We start from the raw sequence: 19341 nt of genomic DNA, 5'->3' as shown, positions 1-19341 counted from the left end.
AGGACCAAGCCTGAAGGACCAGATCTGAGGCTGGATCGAGGTTCCAGCTCAGCTCTACCACCCCCAAGCTTTTAAGACTCACTCCAGCAGTTTAAGTCTTACTGTTTTTTTTTGCCTGTAACAATGAGACAAGGAAAAGATACCAAGAATTCTGCTGAGGTTTATATCAAAATTTCCTGAGCCAAATGGTAATATTTCTTTACAGTTAAAGGTCATGCTGAAGTCTCTTTTATTCTCTTTATAAATGATAAATCACTGACTGTTGTGAGCCAAGTGCCATTAAAAAAAATATCCCAACCCCCGAACTCTGCTCAGGGGAATATGCCAAAACACCTCAAAACCACCATGCTGTCTGCAGCAAAACAAGACAAGTTTATGGATTACATTGGCACAGCAGCATGACTTCTAGGAAATGCATTTTAATTATAAAGAAAGACTGCGAAGGGAGACAGAGAAATGTTTACAAGCAGTATGTATCTTGTTACATGCTGTTTCAGCAGGCAGACAAGGTGTCCTTACAGCCTTACTACTAGGCTCCAAACCTCAGCAAATACTGAAGAAAGCAACATGATGGCTACATTTTCCTTCTTTTTTGACTAACTACCAAATAACTTTCATGCAAAAGAGTTTTCCATTAAACATGAAAAAGCAAGTATTACAGAAAAAGAATAAGGCACACAATCCACAGCCAGTCCAGGCTCCTCCCCAAGGACCAGATTTGGGAGCAGACACTTCTATCACAATTCATATGATGCAAAAGTCAGAGGAGACGTAAATGCGGAAGAAAAACCTCAAATTATTACAAATAACTTGTTAGCTGCATTCAGTATCTGTTCTGCAGTCATATTTATTCTGTTCACTGATATTCACAAAGAATAAAAACATGTCTGAGAACTACAGGTTAGAAGCAGTCATCCCACCCCAACACTTACAGTGCCACCAAGGGACTGTCTGCTTCAGACTGTTTGCTGGTTTTCTTGCCTCACAACAAAGGGCAATTTTAGAGAAGTTACGTATTGACAGGCACCCTGGGTGAGTGACTGGCTTTTAAGGCCTCATTGAACTGTGAATGTTTTCCCCTGGAACATATTTATTCTCATCCTGAAGTTTTCCCCAGTGCTTTTGTACTGCTTATACAAGCCAGGAAAAACATGTTAATTGATTCAGATTTAGTATGTGTTAACATGACTTTCTCAGCTAATGCAGACGGGGTCTTTCATGAAGTCGGAATTAGTTATTTATCCAACTTGCAAGTTTGATCCTCCAAAGGATAAACTTTTGTTCCGCCTGCCCCAGGAGCTGGGTACCAGTCCAGGTGCAACAGGATGAGGTATTGGCAAATTGGCTGTAGCATTTCTTTGGCAGCTTCAACTTTACCTCTCACTTCTCTCTCCTGGATGCTTGTGTAAATTGTCCAACCCCGCATTTCTGCAGCTGCATGGTTAGCTGGATTGGGGGAACTAATTTCTCATAAACAGCTGTGCCAACACAACACAGGGAGCAGGCATAGGTCAGAAGTGATCAGCCGCAATGGCAGAGGATAGGAACAGAGGCTGTTTAAACCAGCTTAAACTGCACTACTGCAATACACAGAGCCAACATTTTGCTCCCCTCCTCTACACTTCAGTTCTGCCCGTCTGTAAAACTGGCACCACAATTCCCATTTTGTTTCATAAAGCACCTCTCAAAAGCGCTATCCTACTAACATGTCTGTGCACTTACATCACAGACCACTTTTTGTAAATCAGGCTCAAGCTGATTCTAAGAACATCTGTCTCTACCAGCATCTGCTCCCTAGTTTCACCATGCAACCTTGCCCACGGGCTGTACCACCTGCCCCACCACTGCCCCTGTCTGTTCCTGGCCCTCATAGCAGCCCCAGCTCTGCCAGCACACTGAACAGGAACCAGTTTCTGATGATAAAATCAGCATTTTATTAAAGCATGATCTGTTATCTCATCCTGTTTCTAGGGAGATCCCCAAAACAGTCTCACTGTACAGTCTGGGGTAGCAGGCTACACCTGAAAATGAGAACAGATGAGGGGGAAAAGGACAACTGAAGAGACCTTAAGCCTAGCATCAGTCACCCTTCTCCAGGTGTGAAACCATGGCCTCGCTGTGACACAACACGGCGCCGTGCAACCTCCACCCTTTTCACATTCATACCCAGCTCACGTCCCATGACGCAGCTGCACAAGCCGGCACTGGAACGCAACAAATCCCCACAAATCCCCACCGGTGCCCAGTAAGGGAGCTGCCAGGTGTGAACAGGAAAGAGCATGGAGGGAAACGGGCAGCACTCAGCCAGAGATTATTTCCTGCGCTTCCAGATCCAGCAGAGGGAGCACAAAAACACAGGGTTTTGGCAAATGCTTTTTTGGCTATGAACTGCTCGATGCTTGGGATTCCAGGCATTTTGTATGAGATTATTTCTATAGCAATGCATATGTGGTGCATTACAACCACATAACAGACAGAACCCTTGCTCTGAGTAGATTACACCATAAAAATCAATATGGTGAAGGAGAGGACCAATACAAGCAGGGAAGGCTGCAGAAGGTGAGAGGAGGAAGGAGAGCAAACACAAGAAGGGCTGCCAACTCTGGTGATTTGATCATGACTCCTGCAATACTAGGCCTTCTTCCTAAAGCCAGCTCTCCAGAGTCTCATCATCACGTACAAATTTCAGCTTTCATATTTTTGCTTGCTTGCTTTTTTTAAAGGCTATATCTCTAAGTTTCCAAAGTTCAAAAGCAAAGCTGTAAAGGTGGCTTATGTAAACCCCCAAGACTCAAAAACTGGCAAAGAAGTACAAGAATCCCCAAAATTTGTTATCTGCATGTTGTGGGCAAAACAACCTAAACTGAGGGAGCTTTACTTAATTTTACTTTATTTATTGCCAATTAACACATTTTAATTACTGTTTGGGGAATTGTGTGGAAAAAAAGGAAACTAAGCATTTCAACAAACATTGAGGGAATTTTTCCTCTGCCTTCCCAAGGCTCAACTTCAGCCAAACACCTTTTCTCCTGACCCCTTTCCTAATCTAATTTCCCTTGTTTCTGCCATGCCTCGCACTCAGTCCAGTCCAACTGCTTTGGTGAGGCAACAGGCAGCAGAGGTGGCTGTGGGCTGTATGCTCAGTGGTTTGTCTGCTCCTCCCCACTTCTCATTTGTCCTTCCACCGCTCCTTGCTGCTTCACTTGATTTCCCATCCGAGCCTGGACTCCTCCTCCACTAGTCCCAGTCTGCCAAGGATGTCCTAGCTCCAGCCGGGGGCAGCCACGGTCCCACAGGGGCATTCCTGCAGGGCAGCCCAGGCGATGTCTCCCTCCCCTGCAGCCCCTGCCACCAAACCCAGCAATTTAGGCCCAATATTCCATACAGTTTCAACAGTTTTCTTTTAACATGGCATTCTGGTTCTTAGTGATTTTGCCAAGATGAATCAATGGAAAAGGTCAATATACATAAGGGAAACACCCAGAGCAAACTGTGCATCATGGCAAGTCTTAAAAGCATGTAAGAAACACTGCAGGCGAGAACTGGAAGAAATCCAACAATAGGGAGGCAACACAGAGTTCATCTTTAGGCCTCCCACATCTCAGCTGTAACATTGCAATGGACTTGGGTTAAGCACAAACAACTTTCCCTGCTTTCTCATCACATCCTGGTCCCACCTAGCACCTGGCAGTTCTGAGAGACACGTTTCTTTTAGATGTTCCTGGAGTATCATAGACCTTCCTAGAGCCCTGTGTCTCAGCCTTATCCTCTGAGGAAAGCAAGAGGGACCTCAGGATATCTCAGTGTCTACACCTCAGCACTCAGCCTGCACTGGACTTGAGCTGCAAAACCTTCAGCTTCCAGAAACAAAATACCATTTGGCCTCTACATACCCAAACAAAAATTAAGAGATAGCAAATACAAAACACACACATCCCTGGAAACCAGAAATACTGCAAAGATAGACATGAGCCTGTTGTACAATTTTCTCATGGAAATACATAAGGCAGGTGCAAGTTACAGGTATTTTTCTACTTTCACAAATTCTTTCCAAGTTCCAGCACTATTCTTGAACTACAGAATATATTCAAACCCAAAATTCCTGTAAAACCACAGCATGGTTTTGAAACCGTGTTTTTTAAAACCACAGAATCCCAAGTTCTCATTTATCCAGGGCTGCAACTGGGTCATAAGTGAAGAATACAAAGGGCTGTCCTTCCTAAATAAGCTTACTGATCAACAAGCATACTTCTGCTAAACAGGAAATTTTAAACACTTCTACACACTGTTTAAATATTATATGCAGTCCCTGTTAGGTACCGTAATTCTCTATCAACTCTGGAGTTTTCAGAGACTTGAAATTCTATTTTGGAATTCTAAAGCAAATCAAGATCAACACTGAGCGTATGCCTGACAAGCAGAGGATGCTGTCCTCTGCAGAAAAAGGGAGAGTCTGCTAGATTTATGAAAGAGAAACATTAAATATTAGTAAAGCAATGCAAAACAGGTGGGGGGTTTGGAGAGGTGAAAAAGAGAGAGACCCTAAGCTTAGTGGAGGTTTGTGTGTTCCTTTCCTGGGCAGAGACAGAGTAAGAGCAAAATACGACAGAATCCTGTATTTCAATTTTTGCTTTACTTTTCACCGGGGTAAAAGCAGAAGTTTTGTTTATTCAGTCACCATTTCCTCAATTAGTTTTTCTGATTTTTAACGAAAGTTTGTGCTTAGTTTCTTTTCCCTACATAAACAGAAATGACATCCATCTCAAACTTGTATTATTTCAAAAAAAGAAAACGTAACTGGAGTTCACTTTTTTCAGATGTAGAGGCCATGAAGTTGTAGTTTACTCACTTTGAGATGGAAGGGAATGTCAGGTTTGTGTTATGCTCTACATATAGAAGGCCTAACAGCAGCAGTAAGCAGTATCATGATTTCCAGTTTAGAACAAAACTAAAATCCTTTGCTTCTCCCAACTTCACAAAAATCTAATTATTAAAAGAACCGCTTTTCCAGTCCAGCTCTCTTTTCCATGCTGCAACTGAATTGAAGATGCACCTAAAGCACCTAAAGCCACAGACCCAACATCACCACTATCCATGTCTTTGATCTCCTGGGAACCCTGAAGTTCCTGGGGCAGCACTGCACCTTGCCTCACTTCTCAGCCCCACATCCCAGATTCAAGGGCTGCAAAGGAGTCAGCAGGCTGATCTGGAGGTCCCTCCAGCACCAGAGGGAGGAAGGGGTGTAAGCAGGAACAGGGAAATAGGACTGGGAGGATGGGCACTTCAGTGCATCTCTCTGAAGTGCATCTCGCTTGCCATCTCTCTGATGGCAAGTGGCTTTGGCCTGAGCTGAAATGAGGCAGATTTGGTGCACCCACTCTGTGCCAGGGAGCCAGCCCAGGTGCAGCTCTGTAACCCTCAGCCAGGCCACTCCAGCCTACCAGCACCACAGCCAGCAACAGCAAAAATCAGCCCGGGGCAGATGAATCCAAAACAATTAGAGTTTGCAATTCATTACATTTCACAAGTGACCATTGGAGTAACAGCTCCTACCTAGTCTGCAGCAGACAGTAGCATACTTGAGTGCAACTGTTTGTAGCAGAGGGCTGAGTTGCCAACTCACAGGCATAGGATAATGAGCACTATTAATCTTGGCTTAAACTGAACCATTGTTCTGGAGATTGGACATCTCTTGTAAAATCCCATTATTAGAGACCATTTGCCATTTATTTCCGTGGCAACACTTTTAGTTTGTTTTGTTCTATTTTAGAAAAATTCCCCCCTTCCCTTTTCCTTATATCCTCTTGTGCTTACAGGGCCTTAAACAATAATCCACTCAAGTACAGCCATGGAAGTGGTTTGAAGGAACAAAGGCTGCTTCTGGCATAGCCAGTGCATCTGATCTCCCTACATACAGCTGCCTGCATATCCTCTGCAGATTTGCAGAGCACTACAAGCCACTGATCTCCTTCTCCTGGGTGTTGGATAAAAAAATAAACTGTGGGCAGGAGGATTCTACTAAAATTATACTTGAAGCATCGAGTAAGGGTGCAGGTGAGTCAGAAGCAAGTTCTGCAGCAAATCTTGCTAAAGGAGTACGTAGCAGAAGGCTGACCTGAAAAGAAAGTAGTATGCATGAACAAGCAAATAAAAAAAACCCAGAAATCTAACTCCAGGGAGGCGACGCAGTGGAAGCAGAATGTCTCAGCTCTGCTAAAGAAGATTATTGCCACATCTAGCAGTTAGCACCCACCCAAGTAGTGTGCCATCAACTTAATTCTCAAGACTAACAGAACAGTGAGACAGGATTAGACATGCTTGTTTTTAACCATTCATTTCTCTCTCTGGTGGAATACTATCAGGACAGCATTGGCATCAAAATTACTACCCTTCAAAGCATGCAGAGCACATTTTTAATTTCACATGTAGCAGTTATGTCATATGGGGTTATTTATTTTTTAATTTAAAGTGGTAAAACATATTTAATCTGTTTTGAGAAAAGAACAAATTGATTTAGTGAGCAGCTCAAGATTCTCCCTGGAGACACACAACCACACTCAGCAATCTGGATATAAGTTGAGACTTCACTAAAGTAATTTTAATTGTAGGTCATAAGGAATGTCGAGATTTAAAACACAAAGGAATACTAAAAGTTAAGCCATCATCTGTGAGACTAACAAATGTCTTATACTTGGCAGTATTTTTCAAAATCTTTATGTCATTACTACTTAAGCACAGTAGCCAAGCAGAGAGCTTAGAGGTGCATGTAATACATGCACATTATATATGCTGGGGGGGCAGGGAACACGACACACACACCAAACCCACCACAACAGGGGAAAAATACAGGGTTGAAAAGAAAACCAGAAGATGACACTCGTGTAGTTGGTGCATCTTTCCTACTTTGTCTCATTATACTAAATTTTTTCCTTATAAACGAAAACTTTTGCTTCACTGTGGTCAGAAAATGTTCTTCCTTCATACAGTATAAAACAGGGTTGTGCTTACAGCAATACATATGCAGGCAGGGAGCACAAAAGTGAGGAAAGCTTTGTGCACAGGTTTTATAAAGAAAAACTCTTAACTTCTTCTTAGGTAAAAAGTACTTTTTAAACAGTTTTTTTTTCACGGGGAAAGTCTGCCCAAATTCTGCCTTGCGGTTTTGAGCTGGTTCCTCATTCTATAGAACTTATCTGAACTCCCCAAATTTTTCTTTATCCACTTGCCTCAAATAAGAATGACAAAAGAGGGCTCTGACCTTTGCAGCAGAAAGTGAAAACCCCTCCAGTTTAACTTCTTAAAAGAAAAGTTAAAAATTAGGTGCATTAATTTTCAAAACCAAAACAGTATCTAAGAGCTCTTACTAAAGTATCTAAAGAAAACATTCATAACACATCTCGTTCTCTCACATTCTCCTATCAGAAATAAAGTTTAAAGGTCAGCAGTGTGAAATTTGGGCAGGTTTTTTTTTTTACCATCCCTGTCTAATAACCCTTTAGACTTGGTCAATATACAAATTTCCATTGCTGCCATTACCTTTCCCTCATGGAAGTGGAGACAAGAAGGGTAACTCCCCTCTTTTAGTTAAATGAGAATGGAACTCACCAGTAATGAGGTACTTAAACAGAAAGCAGTTCAAGTGATGCACTGAAGGCACACATTAAGGGAAACCCTTCATGTGTGTGGAAGTTAAAAACAAAGAAGTAATTTGAACATCCTATATTACTGCCAGTCAACCCTTTATTTACAAACACTAATTTCATTGGGTTTAGCCACTCACCTAGCAGGTGTGCCAAAACCGATGGATGAACACACATCTCCCTAAACATGAAGGTAGGCATCTCACGCAAGTACAAATCCACTGCCGTGTCCTTTTCCTTCACATCAGCTCACTGAATACTACTATACACTAACCACCTTCATATACAAGTTTAAATGCTGTGAATGTGCACATACATGCAAACCTACATCCACACATGATGTAGTGTGGGGGCTAGCACCTGCTTAGCCTGTGTGAGCAGCGTTGCTGCGCCAGGGAAGTGAATGGCAGGAAAGTTGCAATACTGCAACCCAAGTAAGATGCAGGCAAACACAATTCTAAAGAGCCAAGCCTTCCGTGCAAACTAGCGTCAGAAATAAAAGCACTGAAAGAAATAACTGCACATATGCCTCAGAGGAAGAGTCATATCTTGGGATTTAACAGCTAGCAGCAGTCTTTCCCCCATCTTCTCTTCAAGTCATTTGGTCAAAGCAGATGAGTGATCCTTGCGGTCCATCACATAAGCTGTTACACAAGCACACCCAAACTGGTAGCCCTGGATTCTGGTTTCCTGGTGCTCTGGAGGGCTGTAGGGCAGGGTCCAGGGCTTCCCCTCATGCCAAGCCCTGCCAGGCTGCCACGCTGAAACTTGAGGTCATTGGCAGCTCGGAAAGGCAGCCAAGAGCAGGCAATGTTGCACAATTTGTGTTCTGTGTGGACATCTGAGCTGGAAAGACAGTCACTTCAAAACAAGCTGAAGTTTGCCTCGGGATTTTCTATGTTATACTCCAGGCTGTTCTTAAACTCTTCCACTGATAGCATTTGCAAAACTCACATTAATTTTCTGCGACACTGAAAGAGGGAGGGAGAGACCCTAAACACAATCCCAGCCCTGCCTCACTAACTTCACTCCCTACATCTGCATGAACATCCACTTGCTGCCCTCCTGTCCTCAGAAGCCCTTTCCCTCCAACATGCCAAAAACTTTTAACCCATATTAAAGCCACAAGCATCCAGCTCCAGCTCTGAACAGGCACTGCTGTGGCAAAACCACTGCTCTCTAAGAGGTGAGCCCTGGAAAATCTTGCTCAGACACTTTGGAGATGTGGCTGCTGCCACTGACCCTCCAACATAGACGAGGCTCCACGGGCTCATATCTGCACCTCTGCTGTGAGGGGTGGCTCAGTCAAGGGAAGTGCTGAAGAAAGTGGACGGAGAGCTCCAACAACGGAGGCAGAGGCAATCATTGCCTTCTGGCAGCCCCTCTCCGGGGGTGGGATGGACATCTGAGGAGGGGTGAATTAGAGGCAGAACAGCTGTTTGCTCAGTGAATGAGTCACAAGACTCAGCTATTAATTCTTCCTCCCAAGGGAATATGCCCCCATGCCAGCCCACCCACCATCCTACAAAACAAACAAACACATAATGGAGGTCAGGGAGGGGGAGCCCAGTAAGAGGAAAGATATAAAAGGGGAAAAAAATAACCAAGCATTTAATATTTACATAAGAATTAAATGTTTCATTAATTACATACAGAATCAATTTGTAGCTATTTCCCTTAAATTTCTCAGTCAAACCCCCAGATTTTACGCACTTTGAACTGTGCTGCACCAGTAATTGTGGATGAATATTTTAGATCAGTCTTGAATCACTGTACTGCACACACCAAATGAACTAATAAGCTGCTCATGTGTGGACTACTAATGTATTTTCTTTCTTTCCTAGACAGATGGAGCGCAGTCTAAAAATCAGTTGAACTGGCTACTGGGAATCTTCAGGAAGGCTTAGAAAAGTCTTTAGTTCTACCGTTTTATTAAAAATACCACTGAATAGCCTGCATGCATTAAAAAGGAACCAGGAAGATGCAGAAAAAAAACCAAGCAAGTTTAACAAAGATACAAAGGAAGAGCTGGACATTTCACATGACTATAGCAACCTCCAGAGAGAGACAATGAATAGTGTGTTGTGAAATATTATTACAGGACTATTGAAAAGATGGACATCCTTGCCATCTAGATGATATTTATCACAATAGGTCCATTTATGGGGACTCATTTTAAATCATATATAGTGGCATATCAGTTCTGTAATCTGACAGATGTGTTCCAGTTTACAGAAGCATCTGTTGAGTCACAATAGTTAACTGCACTTTGAGGATGCTTTCAGAGATTAAAAGTTCTCTTATTTCAAGGAAATTTTAAGTGTACTTACAGCTTAAACTCCCTTTTCATGTACAAAATTAACATATGTACGCACACTCCAGAGAAATTAATGTAAGGAATAACTTCCCTGAGGGATTATCTGTTTTCTTCCGCCTCCTGTACACTCTGCCTCACACTGTGCTCAGCTACAGGGAAGAGAAAACAAAACCAGAACTTGAATCATGCATAATTCTGAAATACAAACTAAGATGTGGCTGACATGGGCAAAGAATACAGAAGAAGTTGTCTTCTTTGATCAAGAATTTTAAAAAACAGGTAACAGCTGAAAACCACTGCACGATGCCTGCCATCACTTTTTGTCAAAATGTTTGTCATTATATTTCGGAAGCTTTTATTAGTGCTTATTCTAAAGGAAAGGCTGTACAGGCTGTATCTTTCACCACCACAAGGGTGTATGACAAGCCAGGAGAACCACCCACAAGATTAAACGTGGGCTGAATGACATTAAGCCATTCCCCCATGTGAATCTCTACCAAATACTTTTTATATGCAGATAGGGACTGGAAGCAAGCAATCCCCATTCGTACACCTAATTATTCAAATACTGAAATTAAAAATATCAAAAAACTTGTAGAAGACTCTTAAAAGTTTTCAACATGTGTGAGCAGATTACATCTTTCCCATGCTTCTATCCTGAATTCTCTTGCAGACTTCTGCCCTCCATAACAGTAGGAGGATTAAGAAAACGTACTTCCTAGGAAGAAATGCAAACTTTGATTTAAAACAATTCTGCAGTAGATTTACTTGGTTGGTTGTTGTTTTACCAAAAACACAACAAAATGAAACAACCAAAAAAGGTATGGTCAGTTGTTCCTCAGACACAACTGAATCTGCCCCTCTATAGCTCACATACCACAGGGTTTCCATGATCAGTTCAATGAACTACTTGATTTTACTCCAGAAGCTATCATAAGGTTAAAGCACAAGTGCATAACCAAGAGCACCATATGAGACTAGAGATACCAACAGTGCATCTGGGTTTTGCTTCCTATAAATCCTATAGTGATAGCACACCACAATCTAACCAGACTGTTAATTCTTTAGTGTAGAGGAAATCAAACTTGAAGTGAGAGCGTAAAAGTTAAGACAAGCACTGCAATCGTGATCATGCCTTAAAGAGGTCCCATGTTGTTGAAGTTACAGCATATTCCCTTGCTGCTAAACCAAACTGAGACTGCTGTCTCAGTTGCATTAGATTATCAGCTAATTAGCCCCGAGTAAGGACAACAGTGTGTTGATGCTGGCAAGCTGTGAAAAGAACACTTCAGCAAAGAAGATCAATAGCATTTTTGTCTGGCTTACAATAGGAAAACTGCTGGCCCAGGTTATGAGTTTAAGCCATTTTTCATTTGGCAGACAAGACAGGACTAGTGACAGATCAATACAGTAACGATAGGCTGCTGCTCCTGCAGATGGCAGAACCATAAATACGGATCATTTTTAAAGCCTGGAGCAATCCATTATTTAAACAGAAACCACCTGACCTTTTATAATATTTAGACATTCCTACACAAAAAGGAAAATCAGAAAACAAAAGAGGGAAAATCAGGAAGATTAGCTGTCCTATAAAATAGAAGGGATTATTAGATGTTTGAAAGTCAGTATTTAAAGTACCAAGCTTCCATGCTATTTGGGAGAAACTAAAGCCACAAGGTTGGCACCAGGTAACTACTTACCCCTTCAAAGACAAAATGTTATTGTGGATCAGTTCTCATTTTATGCAATTTTCTTACCTGTAGGTTTTCTGGGATAATAAAAGAGCCTATTTACTAATCTTTAAACCAGTACAAAATACAACAACAAAAAAACCCCAAACAAACAAGCCACTTTAATGTGTCCTGCGAGTGTGAGATGATTCACTTTAAAACCTACAATTGGTAAGTATTTGAGAGACTACAGTTACAAATGGGTGGTTATTTTTGCCATGTTGCAATATACACACTATAGCATTCACAGGTGTGGTTTGTTATTCTGCACCGGTATTAGGATTGCCTGTAATGTTCTGCATTTTTAACAAAGGCAAAGGAAAACAAGAGGAAGGTTTTACAACCATAGTGCTTTTATGGTAAGATCTCTAGTTGAAGGGAATCCAAAGGATAGCACCTTTACAAACTATTCAGGCCAGACCTTCAGCTGAGGACACAGGTCGAGCATCTGGCCCTACATTTACAGTCTTCTGTTTAATATAAACATGAAATAACCACAGAACGTGCTGAATTAATCATACAAGCAGCTTGCCTCTGCCTCCCCATCCGAGACTGGTTTGTGTCAATTACTAGAGAAATATCTGCTTAAGCAGGAAACTGATTTTACAAAAGCACATTAGATTCGAAGGCTTTCATCGATACTTTTTGGTTGCTGCAAGTAACTAATTAATGTTAATGTCAACATAAATGATGGGAGAAGGAGGAAAATATTAATAAGTGCAATATAAAACCCGAGATGGCTGCTTCTTCCCATACAGTACTGCCATGGAACTGGCTTCCAGTCCATGCCTGAAAAATGAGCTGTTATTAATTTGGTCACTAATTTTACCTTGCATGATCTAAGGAAACAGCGCTACATTTTCCCCTTAACTAATGCCAATTATGCACAGCATTAGTTTAAAATGCAACAGAATAGCACACAAACCAGAAGTCTTCTGACTGGGCTCCACTCATGCTAAGAATAACCTGGTGCACACATATACAATGCTAAATCTACCAGTGATCTGCTCTGCTCCGTAACTACTCCCCCAAGCCTTCTACAAGATCCTATTCACATCAAGCTGTGTTAAAGCAGGAAAACTAGGTACTGAATCTATTTTTAAAACAAATTGAATTTCTTTAAACTCAAAGGTGAAGGATGGTTTCAACCATTTCACATTTATAATCTCACCTCTTTTTAGCAGGCAGAGGTGCTCTTTATACCCAACCACGCTTAGACATGCTGTCTGCTTTTCAGTATGATGACTCCCTAGTATGTATTTTCTTTAACACTTCAGCCACCTTTACCCCAGTCCTTCACTGAACATACTCCTGGTATTTCTAGTTCTTATGTTTTCCTCTTTTCCCTACATCCTATTGGATCTAAGTTCCAATACACTATTTCTTTCTCAGTAAGGTCCTCACTGCAACGTTGACTGTTTCCTATATTTCCTCTGTCCATGGCAAGATCTAAACTACACCTTCCAACCCAGACCACACTCTGCAGACTCCCATTGTCTCCCTTCTTCAACCAAATTCCCTGGACTTTCTGTACTAAGAGAGTTTTAATCAATAAGGACATTAGCTCTTATTTTTAGTATTACACTATTAAAACGAAATTATCTTTGCTTGAAGATAGCACCATTATGAACAGCTTTATAGACTTTAAGATCACTACCAATGAAATGAGACCTCATGAGGACCTCCACAATTTCTTGTTGAAGAAACTGTACATAAGTGACAAGTCTACAAATAAAAAAGACAATGCAGCAACTTAGCTACTGTTCAAGAGGTTAATTAAGTTACAGGTAAAGAAAACCAGACAGGCTTCCAGCACCGCACTGAACTTCTATGATCATATTTAACTCCATGATGATGACCAAAAGGCAAGATCACTATGCATGTATTAATAACACAAACAAGAAAGCTGAAACAGTGCATTCACATTACACATTGTTTGTACTACCCTCTACCAGACCCAATCCTTTCAAGTGAAATAAAGTGAAGGTATTATAATGAGAGAGTTCATAATGCCATTTAATCGAGTGTCGAGCTGGAGCACAGTGGGTTGTATACCAAAGACAAAACCACATGTTTTGTCGGTACAAAAGTACAGAAGCAGTACAATGCTGAGTGCAAGAAAGAACACACACATTCTTCAGGCAAAATAACAAGTTACTACAAAACCATGTTTGTTTTCAAGCACTCAATGAAGAGAGTTTGCATACTAGGTAATTTCACATCATGAAAATAAGTTATTTCATAAACTGTGAATGAAATATGACCACAAAAATGTCTTATGATTCTTACAGACAGAAAACCCCAGATAGAAGTTCTCAATTTGTGAATTAATTCTTCATAGTTTTACTGGGAGAATTAATTATACTTCAACGATATTATAATTATTTTTCTACTACTGCTTATAGTTTACACAGTGCTTTACAACAACTAACCAGTTTCTGTAACACCTCTAGAAGTCCCTGTGTAGTGTACCTGACACAGGAGTATCCTGAGCTCTCAGGCAGCAGAACAGCAAGGGACACTTTCCCAGGGGGCACAGTATCCTTGGCAAACCTAGCAGGACATGCTTCTCACAATCAAGATTAATGTTACAACAGCTCCTTCCCATGTCTCAAAACCGGACTGCAAACTACCTTCATCCTCTCTCCCACGAAACAGAAAAAGGTAGTTGGAAATGATTCTTGCAAAGGACGGATCAGACACTCACTCACATGTTTTATATTAGCCTCCTGACCAATCCAAAACATCCTGCACATCTACCTGCCCAAGATTCGTGTCCTTGGTTGGGAGAAGTGAACATGCCACACAAGGAAGGACCCTAATGAGAACAGTTGCAGCTACTACTCATTCCCCTTCTGATACACCAAAGATGTCCAGTGTTATTCTTTATAGCAACAGACTAAAGACTACTCTTCTCCTAAGTAGCCATTGTTTTAACCACACCATAATATTTTAAGGAAAATATGAAAACAGTTTCCGTTTTATGTATGGAGAAACTTACATGACAAACACAGCAAGTGTTAGCACAACCAGGGAATGTTTCCAGAAAAACCTGGGATTCAGGTATAGTGTTGTTACAATTGTTACTTATTTCACAGGTGCAGCTAAGAAACCCTACAGACCTTAGCTTGATCTTAATCTGGGGCCTTCAGAGCCCCAAAATGATTTTTCATTGTATTACATAAATACCACTAAATATATATGACGTATGTATCCAAGTTACGTGTAACTTAAAATGCAAGTAACATCAGAAAAATTAAAGCAGAAAAATGACGCAGCAGCACAGATCTTCAAAAATCACTCTCGCGCGAGTGTCTTCAGCCCAAAGTGGCGTTTAAAGATCTGTTCCCTATATAACAGCACATTGTCAAATGACTGAAGATCAAGAAATAAAAAAAGCCTGAATTAAAACAGGGTCTGGTTTACTATCCATTAAGGTTGCAAAAAAGAGTCCCATTGGCTTCAGACAGAACTGGGTCCTACTCTAGTCATACCACTACGCAGGTTTCCTGTGCCTTTCAGCTTATCTGTATGACAGTTACACAGTCAGTTGTTCCCAAAATAGCAAGATACAACCTTCTATCTGCCTGAATATTCCTTATGGATAACAGCTCTAATATTCCTAGTGCCTAAAAAAGGACTTTGCAAACTAGGACTCAACTTCACTGTAACCTGTAGAGTCCCACTCAACCATCGCCATGTCCAGAGAAGCACTGTCATCGAAGTTTTACAGACTGGTTTCTTCCTTTCCTGCCCATCATGCGCAAGTCCTTTTCATAATTGCATGTCAAAAGCAAGAAAGACGCAGAGATCACATGCTTTCATCACTTATTTACAAATAGCTAATTAATGTAAGGACTTCTCTTGATTTTGCTGGGTTGTCACACACTTAAAATATTTGGGTGCTTCAGTTCTGTAGGAACAAACGTCCCAAAACATACAATATTATCATGGAGGGGAATTAAGATGTTTGCGTTGTTTCTTCCTTTAAAGCTTTAATTTACGTAAAATTTAGGAAAACTTTCCCCCCATCTGTACTCTGAAAATATTTCTTAAAACGCTGGAGAAAGCTTAATATGAGCAAGACAAATACAAATTAAAGTACACTGAAGAAATGGCAGGACAAATTGTTTAATCCTCGCTCAAAGATAAACACCATAACTCAGCAATGAAATGGATGAAACACAAGTCTAGTCTTTATTAGCGGAGATAAATGTTTGTCACCTTAATCTCCAATATGCTATTCTTCTATAACTATGGGGTATATTCCCAGTTCAATCTGTGGGAGATTTAGGCAGACAATGTTAATCCTAGTGTAAAATTTAAGCAACATGAATCAAGTCAAAGTGTACAAGAACATTTTAGCCACAAGCCGTAGCTCCCATCAAACAGGACACAGTCAAGATAAAAATCCTGCTGTTCTAATATCCTTAGGGCTTTATCCCGCCAGCAGTAACTGATAGTGTTGCTCATGAGAGATACTGCAAAAGACAGCAACAATAAGGACAAAAATATAACTCAAATCCCTTACTGAAGCGGATTAATTTTAATGAACACTTCATCTCTACTGCCTTTGACTGAAACTCTGCCATGATATTAAACTGCTCAGATGCCCACCTATTTCACCTTGCTTGCATATGCAGTGTTGATTCCATAAACATCCTGCAGTACCATTTACACCAAAGAGTGCATTTGCTGTACTGATTAGAGACTTCCAACACCATTAATGTCTGTCAGTCAGAAAGGCTGCAGGACCTCGGGTTTGAAAATCAAGCTAAAAAGAGACACACACTGGCAAACTCAAAAATCAGCATCCAAATCTAAACCAATTTCCTGTACTTCTACCAGAAAAATTTGAATTTTTTAGTTTCTGTTGCTTTATTAATTTCTATTTAAAAATTAGCCTTTTATTTACAACATAAGTCCTTATTAATGCTTCAGTCAAAGTGAAAACCAGACACAGTTTATTTGACACAGACTAAAACTGTTTAAAATCCATTCCAAATAAATGTGTGGTACACACCTAAATGCATTGTATCCCGCTTCTTGATTTTTTGCATCCATTCTAATTTTCCCTAAGGCAAGACACTAGAATAATCACTTTATTGTTACATTTACTGACAATGACCTCAGAAGGTGATAACATTTTGATCCCATTTGATTACATTAGTCCTAATAGATTCTAATGGAAACACAAGTAAATCCTCTTTTGTATCACTCATTCTCATTAATTTCAACAGTCACTGTAACTTAACTGCTCAAAGGGCTTTAAAGCAAACACAAAGTACAAATGAAAGAGAACCTGCACTGCCTTTCACTTACACCTTTAATCTTCACTGAACGAATTTAGGGTAACTCTAAAAACAATCTCCCCAGATAGAGTTGTCACAGTGCCAATAGGGGTTAATGCTGCTACGATGCTGACAACGCAGCAGCAGCCCCCAGGAGACAAGACCCAGGAAGCTATCCACCAAGAGCTCACACAGTCTAAGCAAAATCAAATGAACAGGATGTACGTGGAAGGTTATAAAAGAAAATAAATGACTATTATTATTGACTTACTTCTTGCTGACACCGCAGAAAATACTGAGTTGTTAGAAACTGAGCAGAGCAAGCAGGGCAAGGGACATCTTATAAGGAACTGTGTCTCATGTGCAGAAGGTGATGCCAGAAAAGGTGTGAAAACTGTCATGGGAAAAGCAGGTGACCAGAGCATCAAGTCTCACACATGATCGGTAATTACTGTTCCAAGCCTTCTGGCAAGGAGGGTCACCTACAGGTGCTCACATCCACTGTGTCCAAGATTGCTCTGGCAAGGGAAAGAGCAGCGCACAGCTTCGGCGGGTAGCTGTCATCTCTATTTCCCTACCTGATGCCACCTGATACAGAAAACAGAGGCTCTGGTGTGAGAAATCAGAGTAGCCCACAAATGAGCCAACTGTGCTGAAATCTGGTTTGACTGCAGAGGTCAAGACAGCTCATCAGCCAGCTGCTCTTCTATGTAAGTGTAACGAGACGCTCGCAGCTTGCTGCCCCTCCAGTGTAATTGCACATCTTGTTCTTTGTAATCACGCGTACCACTTATATGCTGCTGCAGAGACATAACTAATCCTCGCAGATCCCACTGAGAAGCAGGCAGAAAAGTATTACCAGCCCCATTCTACAGATGGATAGAAACATATATTATCTACAGGAGTAAGCTAATGACTGGAATAACGTGATACACTTCTGCAGGCCTGGGAGGACCTAGCCTCATATGTGCCGGAGGCCAACTTGGCCAACAGAGGTCAAGTCATTTGTCAAAAACCATGGGGTGTTATTGTGAGATACAGGATGAAAACTCTTAGGGCACTGAACCTAGCTTTGTTCTCAGGTCACTGTACAAACCACACCTGGTAAATACCTGTTGGGGGCTGGTTTGGGGGGGTGGGGTTTGGAGGTTGGTGGAGGGGTGATAGAGTTCTTCTGTTGTTTTGGGGTTCCTCTGTTAATAAACCAACCCATAAGGGATTTTAATTAAAAAGAAGCCCAAATAAAACAAAAACTTTTGATACAGTTCCCCAAGTAAAAGGAAAGTCCCCATGATTTCATTAATTCTGAAGACAATTACTTGTTTTCTACAGCATCCAGAAAATACCATGCTTCTGCTGCCAGAAGAGACACAGTTACTTACAAATGCATCATATATGAAAATCAGAGGACAGCAACGTACAAATGATGTGATGTATATATAGTAAATAATATAACAAGGAGGCTATCTCATCCTTTGGTAATATTCATTTTTTTAACTCTCTAAGAAGAGGCAGCAGTGTTAATTTGCATCATTCTAAAAGGAATCCTCTCCAACCATTTTAGACTTGTGTAGAAGGTGAAAAGAGAGGTCTTACCTCAAGAACTAAGCTATTTGCTGTTAAGCTCAGTGGCCAGCTATTCCAACCAGGCCTTCCTCTGGTCAGGCACCAGCTGGTCAGGCAGCACATCTCCCTCCTCATCAATGAGCAAACAGTTTAAAACCCACTTGTTTCATGCATCTGTACAAAAAAATGCATGATGCCCACTTGTCAGTTGCTCATCTTCAGGACCTCTGCTGAAGAACACATTAAGGTTTCATGGAAGGCACCACACTTAGGTTATTTTCTTCTTGAAGATGCCAGCAGGATTCATTACTGTTAACTAAGTTTGTTCTTTATCAAGAAAATACATTTTTCTTCAGCTTGGGAAGTGGATACAGGATTAAAACATACCTTACACAACTGAACTTGGAAGACATGAAGGTGAATTATGCAATACTATCTATCTCAAATCCAACATTAATGTAAAAAAAACCCTGAGATAATCAATCCAGCTTGTTCACTAAAGTACCTAAGAGCCAAAACCAGCAATTTCAAGGGGTTTCGTAGATTCACTCAGAAAAACAAAAATCCATTTTCTAGAAGAGGACGCACAATTCACTGACTCTTTAAATCAGAAGAAACGCAGAGGAATTCTGCCTGTTTCCAGCCTTCTGTTACACACCTTTACAGTCAAAACACACATCTTGGGATAAATCAACTCACCTGTTTACACTACCTTTCATGTTTCCACATGCACAATTTGCCTACCAGTTTTTAGGGATTATGTAAATACTTATTAACGTCATGTGGTTTCAACTAGT

At 40.9% G+C, this 19341-nt stretch overlaps 1 protein-coding gene across 5 annotated transcripts in view; it reads right to left on the bottom strand.

The window, feature by feature from the left end:
• Positions 1-19341, bottom strand: part of ZMIZ1 (zinc finger MIZ-type containing 1) — a 339908-nt gene that overhangs the window by 218587 nt on the left and 101980 nt on the right. The window lies entirely within an intron of this gene.

Source organism: Pezoporus wallicus, unplaced genomic scaffold, assembly GCF_028554395.1.
Source record: "Pezoporus wallicus isolate ANWC-B61680 ecotype Strahan unplaced genomic scaffold, APGP_CSIRO_Pwel_v1 contig_2012, whole genome shotgun sequence".
Classification (NCBI taxonomy): domain Eukaryota; kingdom Metazoa; phylum Chordata; class Aves; order Psittaciformes; family Psittacidae; genus Pezoporus; species Pezoporus wallicus.
This window is presented reverse-complemented; position numbering and strand designations above follow the sequence as displayed.